At 44.4% G+C, this 9276-nt stretch overlaps 2 non-coding genes across 2 annotated transcripts; both read left to right on the top strand.

The window, feature by feature from the left end:
- Window positions 1-6732: 6732 nt before the first annotated feature.
- Trnan-guu (transfer RNA asparagine (anticodon GUU)) lies at window positions 6733-6806 on the top strand. The gene has a single exon. It is a non-coding gene; the product is annotated as a tRNA-Asn (tRNA).
- Window positions 6807-7959: 1153 nt separating this feature from the next.
- On the top strand, window positions 7960-8031 carry Trnae-cuc (transfer RNA glutamic acid (anticodon CUC)). The gene has a single exon. It is a non-coding gene; the product is annotated as a tRNA-Glu (tRNA).
- Window positions 8032-9276: the final 1245 nt, after the last annotated feature.

The raw sequence follows: 9276 nt of genomic DNA, 5'->3' as shown, positions 1-9276 counted from the left end.
ACGATGAAAGATGAGCTCATTTGGCGTTAGTAAAAGCAGGTTATATGGACAACTTGGCAACCCCCACCCTGCTGGAGCCCCGCTAACCATGTCACGGCGAGAGAGAGAGAGAGAGAGAGAGAGAGAGAGAGAGAGAGAGAGAGAGAGAGAGAGAGAGAGAGAGAGAGAGAGAGAGAGAGAGAGAATGGAAATAAGGGAGAGGGAATAATTAAAAAGAATAATAATGAATGAGTGAATGAATGAATGAATGAAGGAAGGAAGGAAAGAAGAGAGATAAATAGAGTGATAAAAATGAAAGATATACTGAGATAAATAGATACATGGATAGATAGATAGAAAGAAAGAAAAGGGGAGGGAAGGAAGGAAGGAAGGAAGGAAGGAAGGAAGGAAGAAAATAAAGAAAAAAGTAAAGAATACAAAGGAGAGCAAAAATAAAGAAAAGACGAGAGAGAGAGAGAGAGAGAGAGAGAGAGAGAGAGAGAGAGAGAGAGAGAGAGAGAGAGAGAGAGAGAATTTTCTTCACCAGGGAACAAAGATGGAAGATACAGATAATAAAAATAAAGAGAGGGAAACGAGAGATAAGAGTTAGTCAAGAAGAAAGTTGAGAAGAGATAAGGAAGGAGGAGTGGAAGGAAGAGAGAGTGGGAGGAAAGAGAGAAATGAGAGCGATAAATAGGAGAAAGAGATACGAGGGAGAGGGAAAGAGACGAGAATGAAAGCAATTGGGAGGAGAAAAGAAGAGATCATATCGGTAATCTCTCTCTCTCTCTCTCTCTCTCTCTCTCTCTCTCTCTCTCTCTCTCTCTCTCTCTCCGTGGTATCATTATTACTATCATCATAATTTTCTATTTCATTCTTTTTAATGTGAATATTTCGAATTTTAATTTCTTCCAACATTAACATCACGATATTTTATTTTAGTTTTCTATCTCATTTTCTTTCAATATTCCGACTATTTTTTTTTTTTTTTGCTATTACACAGCGCATTTTCTTTTCTTCTTTATTTTTTCGATCAACATATATTTTTTTTTACATTTTCTCTCATGTTCTCTCATATTCCTATAATTTATTAATATTATTTTTGTTTTCAATATTACACAGCTTTTCCTTCTTTCTTGTTTATGTATTTTTTTCACATCAACATCACGATTTATTTTTTTTTTTTTAAGTTTTCCATCATTTCATTTTCTTTCAACATACCAACCTTTCCTTCACCATTACACAACCTTCCTTTTCTTCCCATCTCTTCCCTTCCCTTCCCTTCCTTTCCTTAACACCACAAAGCCATCATCTTCCATCACCTTTCTCCCTTTTTTCTTTCTCTTCACCCTTTTCTTCCTTAATTTTTTCCTTCATTTTTCTCAGCATCACACAACAAACACCTTCCTTCCCTCATTTTTTTCCCCTACCTCCCATTTTCTTTCCTCCACCCACACACGTACCCAGAATATACACGGATGCATTACCCAGCCTTTTAACCTGTCTACCTGTACGCCTCCCCACTGCCCACCTACCTGTGCAGTCTGTGTCGACCCACTAAGGTGTCTCTTTATAAACATTCTAAAAGGCAAATACTTGGGACCATCCATAACTAAGGTGGCGTGTGACTTTTACAGGACACTGATGCTTTCAGGGAGGCGAGAGAGAGAGTGAGAGGGAGGAGAGAGAGGGAGAGGGGAAGGGAGTGGGAAAAATATAAGCATTCCAGGGGGGTATGTGAAGAAGGGGGGAATGGGAACGGGAGAGAGAGAGAGAGAGAGAGAGAGAGAGAGAGAGAGAGAGAGAGAGAGAGAGAGAGAGAGAGAGAGAGAGAGAGAGTAGATAAAATTCTGTTAAGCTTAAACTTAAGAGGAGATAAAGGGAAGGGGGGAGGGAGGGAGGGACTCATACGCACACACACACACACACGCATACACGAACAACAACAACAATAACAACAACAACAATAATGTAGTTTCAATACCCATAATCTCCTTTTCCATTAGCAGAATTATAAACAAACAACCAAAAAATGGAAAAGCCAACTTACAACAACAACAACAACAACAACAACAACAACAACATTAACAACAATAACAACATTAATATTAATAAGAAATCAGTCAACTGCGGCGAACAATTAATTCCATTCCCATCACTTCACCAAATTACTCAGGCTGAGGAGGAGGAGGAGGAGGAGGAGGAGGAGGAGGAGGAGGAGGAGGAGGAGGAGGAGGAGGAGGAGGAGGAGGAGGAAGAGTGGAAAGCTGAGAGAGGTGGAATGAAAACAGCAGAAGAGGAGGCGTAAGAGGAGGAAGATAAAGCAATGGAGAGTGAAAGAGGGAAAGAAAAGGAGGAGGAGGAGGAGGAGGAGGAAGAGGAGGAGGAGGAGGAGGAAGAGGAGGAGGAGGAGGAGGAAGAGGAGGAGGAGGAGGAGGAATATTCAGGGCTCAATAAATATTTGCACATGTAATTGCCCCAACATTTTCGTTTAAATAGAAAGTGATGGAAGAAGGACGAGAGAGAGAGAGAGAGAGAGAGAGAGAGAGAGAGAGAGAGAGAGAGAGAGAGAGAGAGAGAGAGAGAGAGAGAGAGAGCATACACAACAAAAAAAAACAATAATTACTCTATCAACGTCTTTCTTTCTTCATTCAATGTCAAGTCTCTTACCTCTGTGTTAAAAATTGATATTCTCTTTAAAATTCACACAAAGCTATACGATATCAAATCCGAATCTATTAATCTATCAATGTAAGTTTTTAGATTTTAGTATTCTCTCTCATTTTAATTCAACTTGTATTCATTCATTTTCATTACTTCCTGGAAACTTTCGTATTAATCTCTCCATACTTTTGTAATTAAACTACGAGGTGTGTCATTAAAGTTCCAGGACTGGTGCCACACAAGTTTTATTTCACATCCAGGCTACAAACTATAGGTTATCTCCTTCGAAGTAATCCCCCTGGCACCGCATGCACTTGTCCATCCTTCTCTGCCAGGCTTGCATGCACTGCTGGAAGGATTCTTGCGGGATGCTCCTCAGCTCCGTCGTCACGGCCTTTTTGATGTCGTCCGCATCATCAAAACGGGTCCCCTTCATGACCTCCTTGAGCTTGGGGAAGAGGAAGAAGTCGCACGGAGCGAGGTCAGGTGAGTAGGGCGGTTGCTCCAGCACGGCGATGTTCTTCTTGGCCAAGAACTCTCTGATGCTCAGGGCATTGTGAGCAGGCGCATTGTCGTGGTGAAGCAGCCACGAGTTGCCCTGCCACAACTCCCGCCTCTTCTCGCGCACTGCACGAAGCAGACGCCGCAGTACTTCTTTGTACACATGTTGGTTGACTGTCTGGCCCTGTGGCAAGAACTCGCAGTGGACGATGCCCCTCACATCGAAGAAAGCGATCAACATGACCTTGAAGCTGGACCTGGACTGCCTTGCTTTCTTCGGCCGTGGCGACGCCGGACTCTTCCATTGAAGGCTCTGGCGTTTGGTCTCCGGGTCGTACTCAAATACCCAGGACTCATCGCCGGTGATGACTCTCCTGAGCAAGTCTGGTTCAGTTTCCAGACGCTCGAGGATGTCCTGACACACCTGCATGCGTCGTCCCTTCTGGTCATCGTTCAGGAGTCTCGGCACCATCTTCGCACAGACTTTCCGCATGCCCAGATCTTCAGTGATAATCTTCCACACGCTGTTGTGGTTCATGCCAAGCTCATCTGCGATCTTTCGAACAGTCAACCGACGATCGTCACGCACCATCTGCTTGACACGCTCAACATTGGCCTCATTCCTGCTCGTTGAGGGTCTTCCACTCCTGGGGTCATCTTCCACGTCCTCCCGGCCCTCTTTGAACCTCTTGCACCACTCAAAAACACGTGAGCGTGACATTGTCTCATCCCCGTACACTTTTTGCAGCATACCCAGTGCTTCTGACGGCGTTTTCCCCAACTGCACCAAAAACTTCAAGTTTGTTCGCTGTTCAGCGCTCATTGTTAAACGACCTGCAACAGAGGACATGATTTTAAAAGCACGTAAGAAAAAGATTAGTGACTGTAGAGGGTTGGGAGCGCAGTTGTATACTCCAGAAGGATTACTTTGAAGGGGAAATATGGTGGTTTGTGGCTTGGGTTTGAAATTCATCTTTTAGGACACCAGTCCTGGAACTTTAATGACACACCTCGTATTCTGACAACTCTACACTCTGGTAAACTCTGGAACTCCCCGCCTGCTTCTGTATTTCCTCTTTCCTATGACTTGAACACTTTCAGGAGGGAGGTTTCAAGACGCTTATCCTACAAATTTGGGTTATCCTTTTTGACATTTCCTTAAGGATTGACGCCTCAGTGGATTTTCCTTCTTTCTTTGTTGCCCTATACTGGTGCCTTATTAAAAGCTCTTTGGGTGAATTAGTTTCGTCTCTCAATAATACTTAACTTTTATTTATTCTCTTTATTAATCTCTACTAACTTCCGTAATGGAGTTGTGTGTATGCCTCTGAAATTAAATCATTCTGTCTTTTTGTCTCTCCCTTATAACACTTGACTAGATCTTATCCTACTCACTGCTCGCTAACTTAAATATAAACTTTTGTCTATACCGCTGAAATAAAACCATTCCATCTATTGTCTCTCACTTATACCCTTGATCTATTCTCTTCACAATTACCAACATCACTATTAATCAACCTACACCTCAGCAATCAAATCATTCTCCCTACCCTCACAATTACACCTGGTTCACCTTACAATAAATTCCACAGGTGTGTCAATTTACCTGAGGGGCTAATTGACTAACTGCGCAGGTGAGCTTATTAAATCTACGTAGACCTCGGGACTCGAACCCAGGAGAATGAGTTCCTGGAAAGCCTTACCATCCGCAGCGCCACCACAGGGGGGCTGGAGGAGGGAGAGCAGGGGAGGCGTGGAGGAAAGGTTAGCGGTACAGAGATGAATGGGAGGAGGAGGAGGAGGAGGAGGAGGAGGAGGAAGAGAGGTTTGGGTACAGAGATTAGGAAGAGGAGCAAGAGAAGGAGGAAAGACAAGATAAAGGATAGGAAAAGAAAAAAAGGAAGAGTATGGGCAGAGAGAAGGGGACGAAGAGAAGAAAAGGGAGGAGGACAAGGGGAGAAGGAACGAGAGGAGGAGAAAATAAGCGATGATAACAAGAACAGCTTGGATAATAAGAGGAGTGAAGAGAAGAAAAGAAAAAGAAGGAAGGAAGAGAAGGAAAGAGAGAAAAGGAATGAGAAGGAAAAGGGAGGATATGGAAAAAGAAAGACCATTAAGAGGAGAAAGAGGAAGAGGAACACGAGGAGGAGGGAGGGAGAAGTGGAAACAAGTATTAGGAGGAAGGAAATGGAGGAAAAGGAAGGTAAAAGAAACAAAGGAGAGATAGGTAGGGGATGAGGGGGAGTGGGAAATGGGTAGGAGATGAGGGGGAAGAGGGAGATGGGTCAAGAGGAGAGAGGGTAGGGTGAGAGGGGAGGTGAGGGAGGAGGGGTGCTGTGGGTGGGGGGGGGCAGGAAGGGTGAGGAGTGAAGGGTACGGGGGTCAAGGAGAGCCTGGATGAGGGGGGAGGGAATATGAGGTTGCCTGCTTGCCTACTTGCTTCTTCTTCATCCTAAGGAACACGAGGGAACACAAGGGAAGAACAAGACGCATCTGACCTGTAGGCCCTCATGAGGATTGTGGTGGTGGTGGTGGTGGTGGTGGTGGTAGTGCAAAGATCGATAAGGACAAGAGTAATAATAACAATATCAAGAAGAAGAACAAGAAGAACAAATGAAAGAATGACAATAATAATAATAATAATAATAATAATAATAATAATAATAATAATAATAATAATAATAACAACAACAACAACAACAACAACAACAACAACAACAACAACAACGATAATAATAATACTAACACATCGTTTGTTTTCCTCTTCCTTTACTGTCTGTCATGATGTTCTTTTACTATTATCGAGGTCACTTCCTTCTCCTCCTCCTCCTCCTCTGTTTGGGTGTAGGGCAGCACACACACACACACACACACACACACACACACACACACACACACACACACACTGGGTTCCCACTAAGAGGATTACTTCGAGATTGTTTTTAGTACGTGTGTGTGTGTGTGTGTGTGTGTGTGTGTGTGTGTGTGTGTGTGTGTGTGTGTGTGTGTGTGTGTTTGTTGTGAAGTTATTTTTTTTATTCTAATCCCCATTTTATCCCAAACACACACACACACACACACACACACACACACACACACACACACACACACACACACACACACACACACACACACACACACACACACACACACACTTCCTATTTGTCATTTTTTTCTATTGACCGCTTTTATATCAAGTCATCTTCCGCGTGGCAGACGGAGAGAGAGAGAGAGAGAGAGAGAGAGAGAGAGAGAGAGAGAGAGAGAGAGAGAGAGAGAGAGAGAGAGAGAATCATACACGATTATCCATTTATATTTTCGCTCTCTCCATTTATGCATTACCTTTAGATGTCCCCCCCCCTCTCTCTCTCTCTCTCTCTCTCTCTCTCTCTCTCTCTCTCATTGTTTAAGTCATACATTTACAACTGTATTTCCATATCCTACACAGTACCACTATCACCACCACCACAATAACAACAGCAACAACAACAACAACAACTACTACTACCACCACCACCACCACCACCAGCACGTAACAAAGCACATCTCACCGTGATACACTTGCCCCGTGCCCCTTCATGCTTTCAAGCCTCCGTGGCACAATCGGTTAGCGCGTTCGGCTGTTAACCGAAAGGTTGGTGGTTCGAGCCCACCCGGGGGCGATGCTCTTTTGTTATTAACCCTACCGCCGCCATTCTGTTCCCTATCACGCGGGGTATCTGGCCGTGGCGGTGGCATTTATCTCCCTGCTTAGGCCTCGTCATGCCCTTATGTGGAGTGGTGCGGCTGTGGGTAAGGTGTATGCGTCTGTCTGTCTGTCTGTCTGTGCGAGTGTGTGTGTGTGTGTGTGTGTGGGTCTTCAGTGGTCTTCGGGTGAGAGAGTTTGGTTGTGTGTGTGTGTGTGTTCGTTTCTGGTTGGATTTGTTGTTTTTAGGAGCGTTTGAGGGAAAGAGGTGGTGTCTGGGTAGTGAATGATGTTTTAGGTGTGTGTGTGTGTGTGTGTGTGTGTGTTTCTGGTTCATTTCCTGTGTTTATTGTTCTGTATAAAGGAAATGACAATCCTACTGGCCTGTTCTGGCATTATTTCTATTACTACTACTACTACTACTAATATTACTACTACTACTACTACTACTGCTGCTGCTGCTGCTGCTGCTGCTGCTGCTGCTACTACTACTACTACTACTACTACTACTACTACTACTACCACTACAACTACTACTACCACTATCATCGCAACACAGGGCGATAAACTCAAGATTACACACACACACACACACACACACACACACACACACACACACACACAAAGCGTCTGGCGGTGGAGTGATTTGTCATATTCATGCACCAGACACACATTTCGTCCTCCTCTCCTCTCTCCCCCTCCACCCTGCCTGTCTGAGTTAATGTCCATTGTTCCTCACACACACACACACACACACACACACACACACACACACACACACACACACACGGCCTTGCACCAAACACCCGCCGATCACCGCACCCAGCTACCCGACTAGACATACACACACACACACAAACACACACACACACACACACACACACACACACGGCGCTATACACACACAGAATTTACATCAACCTACGTACACACACGCACGCTTTGCCCCACATTCCCTTAAAAGAAAAATGAAAAAAGAAAAAAAGAAGCTTCCTCCGTGGTATGGTGCATGTATCTTTCCTCACCGCTGAGAGGAAAGTACCCACGCACACCCTTATGTTGCCTGGCTGGAGGGGCGGCGCAGGTAGGAAGCCCAGGTAAGGAACACAGGTGAGAGGCTACCTTATATCTCCCGTGTGGTCTAGTGGCTAGGATACGCGGCTCTCACCCGCGAGGCCCGGGTTCGATTCCCGGCACGGGAAGACACTTTTATCATAAAAGAAAGAAAAGAAAGTGTGGAAGTGTGTATGTGGGTACAGTGAGAAGTGGAAGATGAATCATGCGAAGCTACCTGGAAGTTAATAAGGTAACTGTAAAAAAAGATCAAAACAAAAAAATAAAAAATACTCCACTCACCGTACACCTCCAACACTTTACGACCATTTCACTACACGCACCGCTAACCCACTCCCTCCCTGCCTCCCTCCCTCCCTTCCTTCATCCCTCCCTCCTGCCCTTCCACCCTTCCACCCTCCTTCCTGTCCCTGGCTACCCTCACGCAAGGTCCCAGAGTCCATCTATACCTCATGGTGAACTGAGACAAGCTGCGAGTGTGTGTGTGTGTGTGTGTGTGAAGCGGTGCCCTTGTGCTGGATGCAAATGTAATGTTACTGAGGCCTGGCTGGCTATTGTTGCAAAGTGAACCCCTGCTGGCGACGATTGGACGAAGGTTATGTCGGGAAGAAGTGATGATACTGGGGGAGGGGAGAGAGAGAGGGAGAGAGAGAGAGAGAATTTTTGTATAAGTAGGATACGCTTTTTTTTACATATTTTCTTCTTTTTTTGTGTGTATGATGTACGTAGAGTTTTGAAATAGCTGCATAAAAACGTGTTGCTTTAGAGAGAGAGAGAGAGAGAGAGAGAGAGAGAGAGAGAGAGAGAGAGAGAGAGAGAGAGAGAGAGAGAGAGAGAATAAATGATCTAACTTTTAATCACTATATGAAACCAACAATTTTTCTTTTCTTTCTTTTTTCGTTTTCTTTTTTTTTTGGGGGGGGAGGAGAGGAGGGGGGTTAAGACGGAGGTTGAAAAAGTGTAGCTAAGAGGAAAGTTTCTGTGCTCGAGTGAACAAACATGAAGGAAAATATTCTTGAGTTACTTGGAAGATGAAATGTATTAATGCATATCTTTTTACTCTCTCTCTCTCTCTCTCTCTTGAAAACCCCCGAAAAACTGCAGCAAAACAGTGAAAACAACAACAACAACAACAACAACAACAACAACAACAACAACAACAACAAAATATATATATAACAGTATACCTTCCTTACCTGTGTGTCTGTGTGCCTGTCTGTCTGTCTGTCTGTCTGTCTGTCTGTCTGGACCCCCGAGGCACCCAAAAATCTGCAACAGAGAAAAGAATAAATAAATAAAAGTATGAATCAAAGGGAAAGGAGAAAAAAGTGTACCTGTGTATCACTGTACCTTGTTCCCTATGTACCTGTCCG

Source organism: Scylla paramamosain, chromosome 11 (assembly GCF_035594125.1).
Source record: "Scylla paramamosain isolate STU-SP2022 chromosome 11, ASM3559412v1, whole genome shotgun sequence".
NCBI classification, from domain to species: Eukaryota; Metazoa; Arthropoda; class Malacostraca; order Decapoda; family Portunidae; genus Scylla; species Scylla paramamosain.
Note: the sequence above shows the minus strand (reverse complement) of the source record. Positions and strands in the feature narration are given on the sequence as shown.